A 19,983-nucleotide genomic window follows, 5' to 3' on the forward strand; every position below is an offset into this window, starting at 1 on the left:
AGCGTGGCCTTGGTCGGAGAAAATCCCAGGAGGGTTTTCCAAGGATGTTACAGTAATGGCTTAGATCAGCATTCATATATGTCAGCGTCCGCTAATCGCATTTGAGGAGTTTTATAGCACAATGAAAGATAATCAGGTCAGTTATGCATACTACATATATGAGATCATGTCATTTATATTCATTTGTTCACCTTATTGTAGAAATGGCCGACAATAGTATGGGCAAGAAAGTCATACGATTAAAGGGCCCATGTTACGCTATTTTCTGATCTATGTTATAATGTTTCCTCGTCAAAAACATATCTGGAGTTGTGTTTTCTTTAAGAACATGGTTTAAATCTCACAAGAGTTTAATGCATGAAATAGGACCTATAAAAGTCTAAAAGGATTATGCTAAACTAACTTGGACTATGTTGTGTCTACATCAAAAATGCAGCTGGAGTTAAGTTTTGTTTCTTTCGCACAATCATCCTGTGTAATTAGTCATTTTACTAATATCTCCCTATACCTCTATATCTCCCTGGTCTTTGCGATCACATAACCCTTGTAGCTCCTCTGCGTTTTTAAAGTCCATGCATCTTCTCCATACACTTTCTGATCATGACTGGGCTTAAATTGCGGCTGTGCATCTTAAAGATCAATTTATTGTCCATGAATTGAAGCGTGCTGTTAGCATGCTAGTTGTTTTATGTGTATTAGGACAGAAAAACACTGATCTGGCCTCTGAAAGTTGTGAAAAGCTGTGAGCAATTAGGATGCTTGGAATGCATGAAGCAAACAAATTAAAATGAACTAGTTTTGTTTATCATGATGCTCCGGGCGTGTCCTACCGGGAGGAGGCACAGGCAAAGAACCAGGACACACTGCAGGGACAATGTCTTTCGGCTGGCCTGGGAAAACCTTAAGAGCTGAAGGAAGTGTCTGGGGTAAAAGACAATAAAAATCAGAAACGGCATATTTAAGAATCCTTGTTTTAACATACATTTTGGAGACATAGACAGACTAATAATAAAGGGTTTCTCAAACATGTGTGAATGAAGCAAAACACAACTCCAGGTATGTTTTTCAGGAGGTAACACCATTATAACATGGCTTGAAGCTCACAAGAGTCAATTTTGCTAGAGTTAAGTTTTGTTTATTTTGCACAATTGTCCTGTGTAATTAGTCACCTGGAGGAGGCCCCAGGGAAGACCGAGGACACGCTGGAGGGACTATGTTTTTTGGCTGGCCTGGGAACGCCTTGGGGTCTCACCGGAAGAGCTGGAGGAAGTGTCTGGGAAAGTCTGGAAGTCCGTGCTTAGACTGCTGCCTCTGCAAACCAGCCCTGGATAAACAGAAAAAAATGATGGATGGATGTTTTTTAAGACAGTAAAGATAAAAAAAAAAACAGCTCATTTAAGAATCCTTGTTTTTACATTTTGCTATTGTCTATTTAAACCAAAAAGAAATGATGTCACTAGCTATAAGGATATGAAGCTGTTATTTACTTTAAACTCTAAATGGGTCGATTGTCTGGGTTTTCTGATTTTGTGGTCAATTTCGCCCTGGGAGTGAATCCCCACAGCACCACTTGACAGATGTTAAGAATATATATGTTAATAGATTCTATTGATCTTCTGTCAGTCAATAGAGACCTTGTTTAGCGTTTCAATCCAGACACAGGGATGGTCTAATTGTGTCCCAAAGCATTGCACAGAGAGGTTTATAAGATTTACCGTAATGCCCATATGCAAATGTACGAAACCATCATAAAGACTTTACTTGGATAGATTAAGAAATATGTTGAACAGTGGGTATGTAAACATGACCTTGTGGGATCTTTTTAATGAGGAAAACAATAGAACAAGAGCCCCACCTCTCCACTATTTCATTAGACACAATGATTTTCTTTAATTGCATCTAAAGGTTGAGCAATAACCTGTTGAATCAATGCAGCATAGTGCTCCATTTTGCCACTCAATAGCATTAAGACCAAACAAACACACAATATAAATTAGAATCACGAGTGCAAACATAAGGCCCGATCTTACAGGTGTAAAGATGGTAAATGCTCTTTCCACTTGGTCACAAAAACATGGCTTAAAATTGTAGCTAGACCTGTCCTGGGGCAGAGTGATGAAGCATGGCTGCCAATCTCCAACTGCTTTGACAACAACTAACGCACAAACACAATCACACATGCAGGAGGCAAGGTGGGTGAAAGTTATTGCCATAGAGTGTGTGTATAAATTGACGTGTTCCACATAGGAAGTGAGCATGGGTGCGATTCCAGCTCCATCGACCCTGACTCCAATTCACTTTACGCTGAAAATTTATCTCTACTCTCTCTATAACTGCTGCAGTGAGCCTCATCATTTTGGTCTTAAAATGCTCATATTAACCTGTGGTACATGATCCTGGTGTTTTTATTTCACTGTTTTGTCTGTAAATCAAGATATGAACATTAATAAAAGATTAATCAGATGCCCTCTTTCCCCAAGGTCGCTCCTGCTAGCGTTAGCAAAAGGTTTGATTGACAGCGTTGTTAAGTGCCCGCTCTCTGCTAAACCAGCGGTGCGAATGGGAAGGGGCGTTACCTCCAACAGACTCTTCGCCCATGTAAACTGCCTCACTTCATTTGACTGGATCCGAGCGCTATGAGTGGCATCACACCATGGACACAGTAATGGCAACTGAAGAAAATGAGATTCAAACATGCAACCCTCTGGATGTAGTAAAACTGGACGATCTCCTGAGCCAATGTCATCATAAGATTTGTCAAAATACTCTGCAAACCAACAATCTTTTCGGGGTAATTTTTCTAAGCAATAAAAACTTTTTGCCAATAAACCCTGTGGATGGAGGGATTTACATTTTGAAAAGCACTGGCTCTTGTTATCTCTAGAGAGCACAAACTTTACCTGTTTGTGAAAATTATTCTGTTTGGTTTAATTCAAAAACCCTCCTCTTGAAAGTTCTTCAAAGGCACTTCAGTGTGTTCAGCCGAAACAAACATTACTGCTGCCCAATTTATTTGTAATCAATTCTAATTATTTACGTCAGCCCAGATTTGCTAATTTAATCCTTAGAATTTATACCAAGAGTTTTTTTGAGCATGAAATGTCACAATTCTCCATTTGCAAGTACATTTTATGGTAGCTTTAAGTGTTTTGCTTTGCTTCCTGTTTAAAATGGAGCAGTTGGGTTGACCTCATCTGACTATTTGGTAATGCACGCCAATGCTTAAAATCTCTTTGCTAATGTCAGAGACACTGACAGGAGAATTGTGAGGAAGCGTTTAATGAAAAGGACATGATGTTCTCTTTAATATTATATTAACACATTGTAAGCTTTCTCTCTGATAATGCTCAATAATAATTGTGTTACATTAATCAAACAACAAATTAATCAATAGTTCAACAACTTAATTACTAGTTCTGTAAATCTGTAAAATTGGTAAGGCAGGTTTTATTGTTACTCTAGGGAAATGTTTCCTCTGCATTTGACGCTGTGGCAGTGGGTGCCACAGTGCTGCACCTGGGGACCCAGCTCCATGACCTTCAGTCAGGCTTGGGTGGGACTGCCTTAGCTGGATGATTTCACTTATTGCGCCTATTGTCAGTCCAGTGAGGTTAAAACATTGTGCATGTTTTTGGTTGGTTGGGGAAAGCAGAGTTCCCAGAGGAAACCCACCCAGACACAGGGAGAAACATGCAAACTGTACAGCAGGAGTTTTAGAGTGAAACTGCCTTGCCCTTGTTTACTAGCTACGATTATGTGGGTCGTTATGCCCCTATTGTGTATTGGCTGTCTCACTGTCAGGTTTGTTCAGAGCCTGATTAGCATTTGATTGGCTTGTTGTGGTCTTTGTCCGCGGACTGAGGATGGTTCTGTAAACAGATGGTAGATTGTATCCGAGTCCACCATTTCTGTTCAGAGGGGGCTCTCTTTCTTCACAAAAATAGCTTCCATCACTCCCCTCGCAAACCAGTTTTTCTCTCTGCTTAAAATCTGTACCTCGCTGTGTACAAATTAGTGATTTGCGGTTTTAAGATTAAGGTGGACGGCAGATTGCACACCCGAGTTATATCTTCTCAATTTCAATTCACTTTATTTTTGTAACACCCAAAATCAAAACAACACTTGTCTTGAAGGGCGTTCATGTTTTGGTTGATGGGGGAAACCAGAGTACCTGGAGGAAACCCACCCAGACACGGGGAGAAACAAAACTGCAAAACTCCACACAGAAAGGCCTGGGTGACCCGGGGATCGAACCAAACCTTCTGTTAGGCATGAGTGTTGCCACTCAGCCACCGTGCTGCCTACACACAAAAACAAACAGGAAAATCAAACAACAGGAAAAATCAGACAAAACAAGAAAAATCGGCCAGGTGAGGAGGAGGAAGACCAGGCGAGGAGGAGGGAGGGGGGCGGAGGAGGGCCAGGCAAGGAGGAGGAAGACCAGGCGAGGAGAAGGAGAGCCGGGCGAGGAGGATGAGAGCCAGGCGAGAAGGAGAGGGAGGCGGGTGGAGGAGGGCCAGGCGGGAAGAAGGAGAGGGTCCAGCTGTCATCAGGGCATCTGAAAGAGTTACACTCCACAGGGGGAGTGGGACAGGGGACAACATGTGAATAGCATTGCTGATGAGAAAATAGGACAAAGCAGAGGATAGTGCTCAGGTTGCCATACTTCCCGCAGCTAGTTATCTCCTACTGCAGCCTGTCTTATCCCGGGTTTTAATGTCCCTAACTCCCTCACTAAGTAACCTGGTCATATGCTATACTGAAGAGGAAGGTTTTAAGCCTGGTCTTAAATACAGAGAATGTGGGGGCCTGTTTAACAGCAGGGAGTTGATTCCATAGCACAGGAGCTTGGTAACTGAATGCTCTCCCTCCCACTGTACTTTTGGACACTCTAGGAACCACTAATAGTCCTGCATTCTGAGAGCGGAGTGCTCTGTTTGGCTGGTATGGGACAATAACATCTTGCAGATAGGATGGGGCCATACCGTTTAGGGTTTTGTATGTCAGGAGGAGGACTTTGAATTTGATTCTAAGCTCGACAGAAAGCCAGTGCAGATATTTTAGTACAGGACTGATGTGGTCTCTTCTTTTAGTTCCTGTTAAGACTCTGGCCGCTGCATTTTGGACCAACTGGAGGCTCCTTATAGTACTTTTGGGGCAGGCGGCGAGCAGAGAATTACAGTAATCAAGTCTGGAAGTAACAAATGCATGGATGAGTTTTTCAGCATCGTTTTTAGGTAAAATATTTCTAATTTTAGTTATATTTCGCAGGTGAAAGTATGCGGTTTTACAAGCTAGGTTTATATGGGCTGTGAATGAGAGATTTTGATCAAATAGGATTCCAAGATTTTTTACAGTAAGGCTAGAAGCTATACTCACATTGTCGAGTGAGATTATCTGGTCCGACAGAGAATCTCTTCGACCTTTGGGACCAATGACAATGACCTCTGTTTTTTCAGGATTTAAGAGCAGGTAATTCAAGGTCATCCAGGTTTTGATGTCCTTCACACAGGCACTGAGTTTATCTATTTGATCAGTCTGATTTGGCTTCATTGATAAGTACAGCTGAGTGTCATCAGCATAGCAGTGAAAATTAATGCCATGATTTCTGATAATGTTACCCAATGGCAACATATACAGAGTAAATAGGATTGGACCAAGCACAGATCCTTGTGGAACCACCAGGCTACTTTAGAACAGGGAGAGGTGCTCTGGTTTATACTAACAAACTGGTACCTATCTGATAGATAGGATTTAAACCATTTGAGGGCGGTCCCTCTGATTCCAATGTCACAGTCTAACCTCTGCAGTAGAATGTTGTGATCAGTGGTGTCAAACGCTGCACTGAGGTCTAGTAGGACCAGGACTAAAGCCAGCCCGTTATCAGCAGCTAGTAGTAAGTCATTTGTTACTTTAAGCAGTGCAGTCTCTGTGCTGTGGTGAGCTCTGAATCCAGATTGAAATTTTTCAAATATATTATTGTCCTGCAGGTGTCTTCTGTGTTGATATAGTGGTTGCTTAGTTTCCCCTATGTACTGTTTACTGCAGACCTCTGTGTTACAGTGAATCAAATAACTACATTACTCTGTTTTTGTCTTGGTGTTCTGTTCTGTTCTTGAGGTGAGCTAATTTGTGTCTTAGGGTGTTCACTGGTTTAAAATACAGAGGAATGTCGTTTTGCCTGAAGATCCGTTGTAGTTTTTAGACAGACCCGACACATATGGGATGGACACAACATTCCTTTTTAGTTCTATTTCCCTTTTGTCCTGCTTTTTGGCTTTTTCTCTCTATTAAGGGCCCATGTAGCATATCCACAGTCTGAGAGTGCATTTTAGACATGTTTCTCTTTCTTTCCCTCTGAGCTTGTAGGCTCCTCTTGTGCTGTGTGTTGTGGTGCCCTAATAACACCCAGTTTATGCTGCAGGGGCTGGTTTGAGTCAAAGAGCAGGCACTGATTTGTGTGTGTCTGTTTCCTATAGACTTCTGTCTGGAGTTTGCCGTCTCATCCTATAGTTGCAACACAATCTGTAAAGGCCAATTGATTCATGGCAGAGCAACCAGTGACTAGGAGGTGGGCCCAAGAAGGAGGTCAATGCTTTCTTCTCGAACAATTCCATGTACAGGTTGGCTACTATGGATGCGACCTTGGAGATGTTAGCTAGTAAACAAGGGCAGAGCAGTTTCAGTCTAAAACTCCTCCCTTTGAGGCTGGACTTGAAGGATAAATTCCCAGTGTTTTAAGCCAGTTCCATTACATTGAAAACGACTTCTGGATGGGATAAATCGGAAGTCAATCTCAGAACCTTCATACAGTGAGGCTGGAGAGTCATTTGGGAAGTGAATTTGAATCTGAAAGTTGATGCTAACCCCAGACCCACAGCGCAGGACCTCGCAGCCTTCTGGGATTTGCTACAGCTCTCGATAGAAGACATCAGTATGAAGTTTAATGAGCTTTACCAGCTAAAGGCCAACAACTGGCAGCTTCCAGAAAAGACTGAAAAGAACGATCAAATCAAGCTTCCATAGTGGTAGCAGTAGTAAGTGTCAAATTAAGTCTACAGGTTGCCATAATATCGATAATAAGCTTCACATCTGTACATTTTATTATTATTCAATTCTTTTTATTGATTTTTAAGCCGTTCAGAACATATATAAACACTACACAAAAACACAGTAAGACAGCAGGCACTTTCAAACGAAGAAAGAAGGAAATATCTGTACATTTTATATATGGATTTGAACATTAAAAAAAAACAAAAGAATGAATAATCAATCAATTCATGGGAACGTTTTGTTTTTACAAGACCCTGGATAAGTCACGTGTCCTTTAATCTACACACTGATGAAATTAGTGTGAATTCAAACCCTGCTTCTTTCAAGTTCCCAGTCTCATTTCGACACTTCTTACTTGGTATTCCTCTTCACGACGACCATCCGCTGCCTTTAAATTGCAGGAGCCCAAAGAAACGTCAAAGGCATGTTGGCGTTATCTTTTTTCCCACTTCACAGCCCCTCTCTCCTCGCTGCCTCCTGCTCTGGCTGCAAATTTCTTGGCTTTTCCTGCGAGTGAGGGCAGTACAGTAATGTGCAACAGGGGAGCGACTCTAAACTGCATCGCACACTTCTGGCCCTGCTCCTATAATGTGATTCTACACACTCTTTACTTACGACGCACAGGCAATAAATGCAATGCCAGCAAGAGTAATAGTGTTATTAAATACTTATAAATTTGTAAAAAGATCCGTGCCTTTGATTTACTCTATTAATTCACTTTAGCAGATATATTTAATAGCAGATTACAGCATGATAGAAAGTCAGCACGTGGATATGGCCAGACTCCCACTGGGGGTAGTTATGGTCCCACATACTCCACACAACATTACTAACTGTTACGACCACCTGGCTGGCTGGGTATAACATGTACCTCTATAAATGTGGAGTATATTTCTATTGGGATTGGCATTATATGAAAGCAAACTGCTGCAGTAGTTTGTCTGGTGGACCAAACCACACAGGCCCAGTGCATACGATTACAGCAGTTGCTTGAGGGTGCAGCTTTTCCACCACCTGCTTGTCTCCGTGGAGATTTTATTTCCTTGCTTGGAATGTTCCACAGTTATATGGCATAAAACTTATTTATGCCACATTTATTCAATTACAACTGTTTTTATTCCTCAAAATTACCCTGGAAAACGGTTTTGTGAACAGGCTTGCCTCTCTACAGATCTGCTCTCCGTGCTCATAGGAATTCATGTTTTTTCAATGTATTTTTGAGCTTTAGTTTTTATTGCTTATAATTTTATACATGCAAAAACATCTCCAGGGAGACAAGCAGCGGGGAGAGAAGTTACATAGGCACATTTTTATACAATACCACTTTCTAGGTACTCAAGCTGTTTTACATCAAGGAACCAATCACACATTCATACACAGAGGGCAAGGTACTTTAAGTGTCTTGCCCAAGGACACAATGACAGGACTGCATCGTCAACCTGTGGGTCAGTGGACCTAATCGCTCAACCAATGATGTTTATGTCAAGAGAAGGATTTTAACCTCTAACCTTCAGATCAATGGACAAACACTCTACAAACTGAGCTACATGCACAACCTATCTATCCCCAGGCCAAGTTACAGGTTAGATCTGTGGAGAGGTGACTCCGCTTGTAAGAATTCATGTTTTTCAACTTATTTTTGAACAGTAGTTTGTATCGCTTATAACCGAATACATGCAAAAACAGTCTCCAGTCTAGTGCACCTTTAAATGTCCTATATTATGCAAAATTGACTCCTGTGAGCTTTAAACCATGTGAATGAAACTAAACACAACTCTAGATATGTTTGTGATGAAGAAACATTAAAACATAGATCAGAAAACTAACTAGTAATTTGGACAGGAACCGCTTACATAGCCCCCCACTAATACCTGCCACAACCAATATAGAATATGTTCCTCACCTGTCAGTGGTCGTAATGTTATGGCTGACGCGTGAGTTTGACAGTACAGCTGAAAATTTACCACATCAGCCATTTTAATCTTGTCACGTCAGCCAATACCTCAAAGGGTTACACATTAAAAGCCATACATTCGTCATCGGTCTATTGGAGGGATCCAGCTGAGCATATGTTAGCTGCTTGTGATCTGAGTAAGTCCATAGGCAATGCAACAAAAGATCACAGCAGCGGACAGCTTACATGCCCCGAGACATGTCTTCTTTATGCGGCTCCAGTGAAATGAGGAGTTATGCGGGGTGGACACTGATCTATTCTGAACCCATACTGACATTCTACTCAATTTATTCTCAGACCACAAGCCTCAAATGTGTACTGCAGTTTGATTAATCCAGTGTGAACAGGCTAATTCAAAACTCTTATCAACATAATTGCATTGCTTATTAAAGATTGAATAGTTTGAAATTGATTATGTCTGCTTCCACCCAAGCAAATAATTCCACTATTTATGCTCCAAGTTTTAAATGTTTGACAAGGTGAGTAAGATTGTAAGATTATAAGTGAAGTTGTAATATAATGTAGAACAAGCGAGACCTTTTTTGTACCTGAAAGTAAAAGTACTAATTTGGTTCATATTTGATGGAGCTGCTGTCAGGTTCGTAACAATAAATGGCTCAAAACACACCCAGAGTCAGGAGAAGTTTGACAAAGATTTAACGAAGCCGAGGCGCGAAACGCAAAAATACAGGACGTTCACGTAACGCGACAATCTGGCAAATGAAGCAGGGAACACGCAGACTAAAATGGGAGCTAATGACAAACAGGTGCAGCACATTAGGGCGGGGTCATAATCAAAGACGGGAACGGAAGAGGAGAGGAAGTAACGAGGTGAGTGATGTTAAAATAAAACAGCAAAATCACAGGGAGAAAATGAGAAATAATGAGACATGACAGCTGTAGTTACTATCGCCCCTTAACAAATCACCTATACATAATTCATACGAAATTGTTAGGGTTTCTGTTTTTTTTCCCCTTTCCCCTTCCCCCTTCTTGCTCTGTCTCCCCGCTTCCCTTCCTGGAGCTGGGCGGAGAGTCTGACACCACCCTCACCAATGGTTTCCGCCCACTACTCACCCGCAGCCCATCGCCAATCAAGCTACGACCTCTGCAGTATAAAGTATTGTAGTATTGTAACTGCTTGGCCTAGTTAGTTTCAATGCATTTTTCTAGTACACGTGTAAAACGAAAGTGAATGGACATGTTATAATGTCATCTTCAGTAAGTTTAATGTTTTCTTCAGACTCTGTTTTTGGACCAGACTCACACCCGTACACCACCTCAGCCTCCGACCCAGCTCCCCGCAGCATTCATTTGTCTATTTTTTCAATAAAGCCTGTTCATTTTTGAGTTCTTTGTCTGCATTTTTGTATCCACCAATCGTTACAATACAACTTCACTTTTTCTCTCTTCTTTATGTGCCATATTGACCGAAGCAGCGTAATCATCAAGCACCTCACCGTATCCATGCTCATCTTCACCACCACCATCTAAGGCCCAAATTCCTGTCTCAGTAGTACAGTTTCTATTTACTTTCTTATTCCACCCGACTCAGTTTTGCCTCTAAAATGCACCACTTTCTAGGTTTATCTGTGTAAAATGTTCTTTTTTCTTGTGACCAAGCATGTAACTGTGCACCGATTCTCTGGGAGGCTTTAAAACTGATTTGGTGTCCACGGTAACTTCCGAATAAGCTGAACCTTTTGTATTTTCCATGTGTGAATTGCTGTTACACATGAGGTCTATTGGGTGCAACTTGTGTTTTTACCGTAAACAACACTGTATTGTATGCATCTGTGAGTCAGCGATACCGGGTCGTACATCCAGATTACCGGGGCACATTGAGCGAAGCCGAGTCATGAATCATGTTTACACAAAAGCACGTGGAATGGCTCTTCTGCTTCCACATGGGACATATGAAGTGAAGCACCGTTATGTGATTGTACAGCTATGTCAACAGTCCCGAAGGAGCCACTCTCTGCACGTCTGTGAGGACTGAGGCTAGTATTACAAATAATGCTGTCACTACTCAGTCATAGCGCAGTGAAAGTAGGCCATGTTTGCAGTCTATGATTTTGTTATTTCAAAGTCTTTCAAAGTCTCCGCAGCATGATAAAACTTAGGTCCAGTCACTAATAGAACTGATCTGGTTCAAGATCTGTGAGATTACCTTTTAGATATTACATGTACAATATAATCTTGTCCCTCCTTTCCCCCGTCTGGGATCATCATCACATTCCACCATTGAAAACCATCAATTGCGAGGTATAATAGCCTCAGAGCACAAATGGGTCATAAGCAGAGCTGGCAACAAAGAAATGTCAACAAGTACTATGTGAGCCGTGTGTCCTTGATACAGCTGAACAATTTCCCCTTCAAAAAATGCATTTAACTCAGAATCTGCCATGCTCTACCATTCACAAAAGTGTGACTTGACTGGGACCAAATGCCCTGTCAAAGTAAGTCAATATCAAGACTAGTAGAGGAGACTAAAATTGAACTTTAAAAACGCACACGGCACAACACCACAACAACACAACAACACAAAATAAAGCAACATTAAACATACAAATGAGGCTGTACTAGACTATATGTTGGCACAGGTGATTCTAATTTAAATGATTTTATTTAAATGTTTTGGTATAAATAGGTCACAGTCGCTCAGTTGGTGTGAGTGTTTGTCCTTTGATCTGAAGGTTGGCGGTTCGAATCCCGCTCTTGACATAAAAATCATTGGTTGCACTGTCAGATCTATTATTGACGCACGGGTTGGCAGTGCGATTCCAGCTCCCACAGATGAATGCTGTCATTGTGTCCTCGGGCAAGACACTTAACCCACCTCACCCCCAGTGTCTGTGTGCATTAGTGTATGAATGTGCGTGTAAATGGGTGAGTGGTTCCTTGATGTGATTGTCTCTAACTGATTAAAGATGAAATAAAGTCACAGCTACAAATTTGAAATGATACCCTGGCTCTGTACAGCTTAAAAATATTATTACGAAGGCAATTGATACGATATCTTAATGAGACGTGTTCTATTGTACTGAGTGGTTTCCAAAGTTTTTTACTTCTTTTATGGGCTCTGTATGGGCACCATCGGTCGAAGCACATCTTTCTTTCTTCTATATTTGTCAGAAACCATGTACAAAATCATTCATCTTACAAAAGAAAAGATATTTGTACCAGATTTAGCTACTGCTACTTTCCATTTGCAGTCCCTGGAGGTTCTCGATTTCTTGCCGTGCTCACTGTAGCATAGCCTTATCAATAGCTACGATCACATCTGTTATCTGTTGCTTTAGTTCAGTAATGTCCTGTATGTTTGTTCAATACATGATATCTTAAACATAGCCCCATGGAAAGAAATCCAGAGGTGTGAAATCTGGTGACGACGGAACTGGTCCATCCCTTCCAACCCAACGGTCTGGAAATGTTTGATTGAGGAACTCATGAACACGCAGACTCCAATGAGATTTAAAACTTTTATGAGAACAACTGAACAAATCTAATTACTATATGTTACCACTTGCCTTTATAATGAAATTTTAAAATGATAAAGACTGTGATCGCCCTGTACAACAAACAAACTGTATCATTTACGTGTTTTACCAATTTATCATCAGCTTGTTTGGAGGCAAAAACTACACAGGGAGCTCACCCCTTGTCTCCTCTATTAATGCTAAACATCGCCTACATTAGCCAGGGAACCATTTACTTATCTACTTATCCACAAAGTAATGTAGGCTAACCCATTGCCGTGTTATTTCCCATTGCTCTTGTTGTGTTTTTTGGAGGTTGCTAACACAAATGGGGTCATCATACGATATTGCGCCACATAAACGCTGAATGTGTTATATAAAGGCTTTCTAATGCGTTTTCCTAGTAAAAAAGATGACATTTGAGAGAGCCAAAGTACTATTTTTGACACAAGGCGAAGATAGTACTGTGCCAGTCAGGGAAAGAGGGCTGGTTGTGTTTTCCAATGTACTGCCTGCCGCGAACCCATTATTACCACCCATTTTGTTGCATGGCTTAGTTTTCTGATGAAGTTGCCATCGTCTAAGCAATGAACCGATTTACCGCAGAGCCAGGCTGTGTATGCGAAGACCAGTGTATTCAGGGAGATCATAATGTTCCATAGTCCACGCTGAAAGATAATCAACTTGCTTACGGCTGTGTGGAGATGAAAAAGCGGCTTAATAATTAATATAAACCCAGCTATAGTCTGCGTGGAGAGCGCTGACCTGCCGCCTCTCTATTGGACACTACAGGAAGCTCTTGGGTCTAATGTGTTTTTGTAAAGTGCCACTGTTCACCGCTGAGAAAAGCCATTGTCGTGATCGCTGACAGCCACATGTAAATCTAAAGGGAAGAATTGTCAGGGCTAGTGCTAAATGACCATCTGCCTTGGACATAACCACCCCTTGCAATAACTATCCAGTGTGCAATACAGAGGAGAGGGGCTGCTGGTTTTCATATGGGTAATATCTTATCTTGGCTGCCAATATGAGGGAACTGATGGAAGTTAAACTGTGTGTGAGTTTGTATTATTGGAAGAAGATTGTCTTGTCTGTTGTGCGTTTAGACAAAATAAGGTTTAATCCAGATGGGGTCAGGCGGTCAGCTAAAATTAAAATTGTTGAAAAGTCGATTTTTGTAGTAATTCAGTGGGTTCTTCGGTTTGGCTATTTTATTGCACAGTACAATGTAATTAAAAGGAAAAACCATAGACTGTATAAAGAAGTGGACTAAGTCTACGTGAGTGTGAGTGTGTTTGGCTCCAATCAAATGAAGCTCATTGAGGCTACCGGTTATAGGGGCCAATTTGGAGCAGAGTTCCTTATCTGGAATTCTGTCCATGAGCATCTTAGCAACCAAAGAGCCAGTCTGTTGAAGCTGTTGAATGTAACAGGCCCTTCCTGCTGGTTTAGCATGGAGCGGTGCTGAGTATTGTTGTCAATCAAACCTGTAGCTACCGCTAGCAGGAGCAACCTCATGGAAAGAAGGCACCTGATTTGTTTGTTATAAATGTTCATAGCTTGATTTACGGACACAATTGCGAAATAAAAACACCAGGATGATGTAGAGTGGGTTAATATGAACATTTTAAGACCAAAATGATGAGCCTGACAGCAGCATTTACAGAGAGAGGGGTGACAGTTTTTCAACAGAAAGTGAATTGGAGCTAGAGTCGTTGCACGGCCATGCTAACTTCCCATGTGGAACGTGGCGGCTAGCAGGTTAGCTATCTCAATTTATATATACAGGATATACAGTCTCTGGGAAAGACTTGCCCCCATCTGGGAGAATGACATCACCACAGTCAAGAATAATAAAAAAATCTAGAAAATCCAAATTATTTGCAGTTTGCATCAAAGAAACACATTATTTATTTTTATTTTTTTATTTTTTGTAACCTGCAGTTGGAAGTAACCTGAGCTCTAATGTGTTGTTGGGCAAGGCACTTCACTCACCTTTAAATGTGGGGTGTGTTTGTGCTTGTGACACGTACATGTCTCCCTGAGAGCAGAATGTGACTATAATGTAAACACTTACACTTAATTTGCAAAAACAGAAAAGGGCCTTTTAAAAAAGTCACTGGATACTTGCAGTTTACTATGTATAGCATTTTTTTCAAAAGTCAAATGTATTTTACTGCTATCAAAATATTATTCCAGTCCTCTATGATAAAATCCACTATGTATTATATTCACTGACAATCCCTGTGGAAGATGGTATCAAAAAGAAAAACACTTCAATTTTTCAAAACAGAGATGTTTTTTGCTCTTCAATTCCAAATCATTGGTAAGGGATACTATTTTCTTCCAGCCTTACATTTGTGTAGAAGAAACTGGGAAGACGATCCATGCAACTGATTTCATTTTAAAACAACCACACTATAGCCTCAACTTAACAATACAAGAATAGAGCGCGCTCTATAGCCCGCAGAGCAGAGAGAGGGGCTGTCTGCTGTCAGCGGGAAGCAGCTGCCACACACTGACCCTGCAGGACACCAGGAGGCCAAACCCTCTGCTTAATTAGCCTGGACCGACCACACGGAGCCGGGGCTGTGTCTGCTGACTGTGGCGGGCTGCTATTCATGTAAATAAATATTACTTATTCATTGGGTAAAATATACATATATTAAGGATCAACAGCTCTGCATCAGTGCGACGCTGAGATAGAGGCTGATGCAGGTGGGCACTTAACAAGGCTGCCCCAAATACTACTAATACTACTAATACTAATGCAACTGTAACTGACACTTTTATTATTAGGCTATTAAGCTAGTACTACTATTACTACTACCACTACTACTACTACTACAACTACAATTACCACTACTACTACTGCTACTTCTATTACTATTACTACAATTACCACTACTACTACTACAACAACTACAATTACTACTACTACTACTACAATTGCCTCTACAGCAACTACCACCACTACTACTACTACAATTACAATTACCACAACTACTACAACTACTGCTACATTGATACTTTGCACTGAGAGACTGAACTCTAACTCTGGCCTTACACTGTAAGATTTTGTAAGATTTTGAGATATTTTAAATCATTTCCAAACTCACACTGTGCGACTGAATCTCACACGAGCAGAGCCCACGGAGGAGGTGTGCACTTTGATCACAAGGACAGAAGCAAGAAATATTGGAGTTGTGTGCATTTTTTCATATGAGTAGACAATATGTATATGATGGAAAACATGTGATGAACCACAGTGATGGAGGATTATACACTGAGCTGCTCACACTGTACTGTACATACTGTGTATATAAATGGACATAGCTAACCTGCTAACCGACGCGGTGCAAATAGTGATGATGGGCGTACTTCAGGCTCCATTGACTCTGGCACCAGTTCACTTTACATCAGAAAAACTGTTATACCACCATTACCACGACTACTACTACTACAGTCACCACAACTAGTACTACTACCACTACTACTATGACAGTTACTACTACTAATACCATTACTACTACAATTACCACAACTGCTACTACTACTAATACCATAATTACCAACACCTTTACTTCTACTACAATTACCACCACAACAACAACTACTACTACTGCTACTACAGATTTAACTCTGGCCTTACACCATAAGATTTTGTAAGATTTTGAAATATTCCAAATCATTTCCAAACTCACACTGTGCGAGTGAATCTCATTCGAGCCGAGCCCACGGAGGAGGTGTGCACTTTGATCACGAGGACAGCGGCAAAAAATACTGGAGATGTGCATATTTTTTCATCTGTGCAGACAATATGAGGAGCGGTGTGTGCAGGTCTGTGGACACGTCGTTTCATACGCTCACATTTAACCCGCGAAGGAGCCAAAATACATCTTAGTTTTAAAATTATCGTGACTACAGTTTGTGTTAAAATTGTCCTGAAAATTAGCTGTTTAAGGTTAACTTGAGTAACAGCAACTTAGACAGAGTAGTACCTTAAGTTAGCTTCAGCTTCACATGACGTCAGCTTTCCGACAACTAGACCTGTCACGATAACGAAATCTGAAGCACGATACCGACCTACAGCAACTTTTCTCCCCAAATTAGCACATACATTTGTCTGTATGTCACGCCGTATTGACACAAATAGACACCAGGAAGTCTTTTGTTGTAAATGACGCTAAAGTAAAATACAATATTATTCGTAAAGTCTTGCGAGGACACGTAAACCCCGCTGACAGCTCAATTATCTCCTCATCAATCAGTGACTCTGGAGATGGACCCTGCAAATGGAGCCAAACCGATGTGGGATCGATGCAGCACTCTCCGCCTCCGAATACGAGTCTAGTGCCATCGCCACGGCAGCCACTTCTTGTCCATCGCTACGACAACCTCACACTGAGCGCCTGTGCCGGGACGTGCTGATCATATGAAAATAATGCAGAGTGAGCGAAGCCTAGCACTTTGATCACAAGGACAGTGTCGGGAAATATTGGAGATGTGCACATTTTTCCATCTGGGTAGACAATACGTGTATGATGAAAAACATGCCATGGACCAATCTCTTATTTTAATGGCAGCATAAGAATCAATATTACAGTTCAAAGTTTTATATTCTAATTATATACAAGCAAGTAAGGCAAGACTTTCACTAGGTCTGTTAGAATTAAAGGGCCCATTTTACGCTGTACCCTGATCTATGTTATAATGTTGTTTCATCAAAAACACATCTGGAGTTGTGTTTTGTTTCATTCACACATGTTTAACACACAAATCCTGCATATTAAGGCAGAGGTCGTCTGAACGCACTCTGTTCCACCTTATGATGTCATGCGGTAATACAGGAAGTGTTCCATTGTGTTTGTAAACTCCCTACACCTTCACTAAAATCATTTGGATTATTATTTCATTTTCAATCTCTACTGAGCTAAAGGTAAAATGTAGCTGCTGAAAACTGCCACTACATGACATCACAAGGTGGAACAGAGCGTTTTGAGCTTTGGAGATGTAGACAGACTAATAATAACAATGATTACTTAAATGTGTGAATGAAAACACAACTCCAGGTATGTTTTTGAGGAGGTAACAACATTATAACATGGCTTAAATCTCACAAGAGTCAATTTTGTTTAATATGGGATGTTTGAAAAGTGACCTAACACTATAGCCTTAGAAAGACTTAATTCTTAATGGTATTGTGTGTGACTGATGGACTTTTGCGTTGTGTTGTTTGTAAAGCTTATGGTGTATTAAAGAACCACGGGACACAGCGGGAACTTTTAAGGGCGCTCTACATTTAATCTGGTTTACAATAAGAAAAAATATGTGCCGCTGTTTACTGGTTCAGCCTAAACTCTTCCTGGATTTACGAAAGGCAAAAAAACATACCTGGTTCACAACAACTGAAGACAGAGTTAGCATCTCCTCGAGCATCTTCACTGACCTCTTCCCAAAACAGGATTTACAAAGGGAAGAGGTGGTCGAATCCTGAATTTAAACTAGAAGTGAGACGAAGGTCATGTGAAGAAGAAACAAAAATGCAGAAGAAGTGGCCGGAGGACCAAGGCTGCCTATTGTTTTCGTATTTATCCCCAGTCCAGCTCCATTTCCCAGCCTGCTCCAGTCCATCTTTTCCTTCGTTTCTGTTTTTCCTGCAACTGCCACTCATTCCCTATTCACCACAGGATATTCTATACACACTCCCTCTGATCATTCAGTCTTTGCTACATTGTTGACCAGCTCCCACAGATGAATGCTGTCCTTGTGTCCTTGGGCAAGACACTTAAAGGTCATATATATTAAGTAAAATTGACTCTTGTGAGCTTTAGGCCGTGTAAGAATGGCATTCCTTCCTCAAAAACATACCTGGAGTTGCATTTTATTTCATTCACACATGTTTAAGTAACTCTTTATTATTAGTCTGTCTACGTCGCCAAAGCTCAAAATGCTCTGTTCCACCTTGTGATGTCATGAAGTGGTATTTTCAAGTTAACAGCTGCAGTTTACCTTTAGTTCAGTAGGTATTGGCAATTCTGGGGCTGAAATTATCCAAATGATTCTAGTGAAGGTGTATATGGAGTTTAAAAACACAGTGGAGCACTTCCTGTATCACCACATGATGACATCACAAGGTGGAACAGAGTGTTTTCTGTTTGAGAGAAGAACACAACCTAAATATGCAGGATTTGTGTGTTAAACATGTGTGAATGAAACAAAACACAACTCCAAGTATGTTTGTGATAAAGAAAACCACATTATAACATAGATTACTGTATTCATGGTGCTATGGTAACAGTCGGTCCTCCATTAGCTGCCTATTATATCTTTTGAACTGCGAAAAGTCCTCAAAATGTCACCTATAACAGGAAAACTCACCTGCATTTTGGCTGTCTTGGTTTTCATAGCTGACTGGCAGTCGGCTGCAGCTCCAGCGGACCCCGGGCCTGTGACTGTTGCCGTGGCGATGAGTCATGTGATGTGACCGGCGCGGACAGCACACAAGCCTAAAGAGATGGAAGAGAGCCAAAGCATGGAGCACAGTGGGAGAAATTCAAAAGTCTAAGTCCAGAGATGGAGCCAAACACAAGCCAAAGCCCCGAAGAAACACAGAAGATAAGAGCTGATTGTGTGGTGAGGTTTAGTGAGACCTGTGCCAAATGAGCACCAGAAAAGAGCTATCAAGCACAAAGGACATTTTTTCAGGCCTAAAGGTGTTTTGTTTTTTGTTTTTTTTGTTCACCTTCACTGTCACAACCAGCTGTATTGCATTACAGTGCCTGGAAAAGTTGCACACTGGGACTTTTCTGGTACTGGTTTTAATCTGCTTGTTTCCATATGCTTTGCCTGGTATGTTTCACAGTGTATGAGCATGGAATTTGATCTGTCGTCATGGAGACAAGCTACCAGGCTGCATTACAGGTCAGATCTATGGAGAGGTACGCCCGCTAACATAAAAAATAAGACAATTTTTGAGGGTTGAATAAATGCACATTTCATAACATTGCAAATTTATCCAGGTTTAGGACTGGATACTAATATGTTGTATCCTGTTACTGTTGTATTACTGCAGTGAAATATTTGGTAAATGGTCAAATTTTTATATAGTGTTATGGCTTTCTTCACCTTAAATCTTTGCTTGTTGTTATGGATCTCTTTGCCCTGTCCTTCGTAATACCATCTGTTCTTAAGCACGGGCGTATCTCTTGTTTGTGCGTCCAGCAGCCTCCAGTCACTTTGATTAGACAAAATGTGTATGATTGTTTTGGTGGTATAAAAACAATGTATGTGTTTTCATTTGTGAGCTGAGGGCGAGACGATACTATTAGGGACGATAGCTTTTGTTGACGATTGTGAACAATTGATGCAATAAACCAGACTTTTTGATTCAAGACAAATTATGTGTTGATTTTACACTGCTTGGCCAAAAAAAAAAAAAAAAAGTCACCACCTGGATTTAACTAAGCAAATATGTTGGTGTTGCTACAGTTGGTC

The sequence above is a fragment of the Periophthalmus magnuspinnatus genome, chromosome 8 (assembly GCF_009829125.3).
Source record: "Periophthalmus magnuspinnatus isolate fPerMag1 chromosome 8, fPerMag1.2.pri, whole genome shotgun sequence".
Classification (NCBI taxonomy): domain Eukaryota; kingdom Metazoa; phylum Chordata; class Actinopteri; order Gobiiformes; family Gobiidae; genus Periophthalmus; species Periophthalmus magnuspinnatus.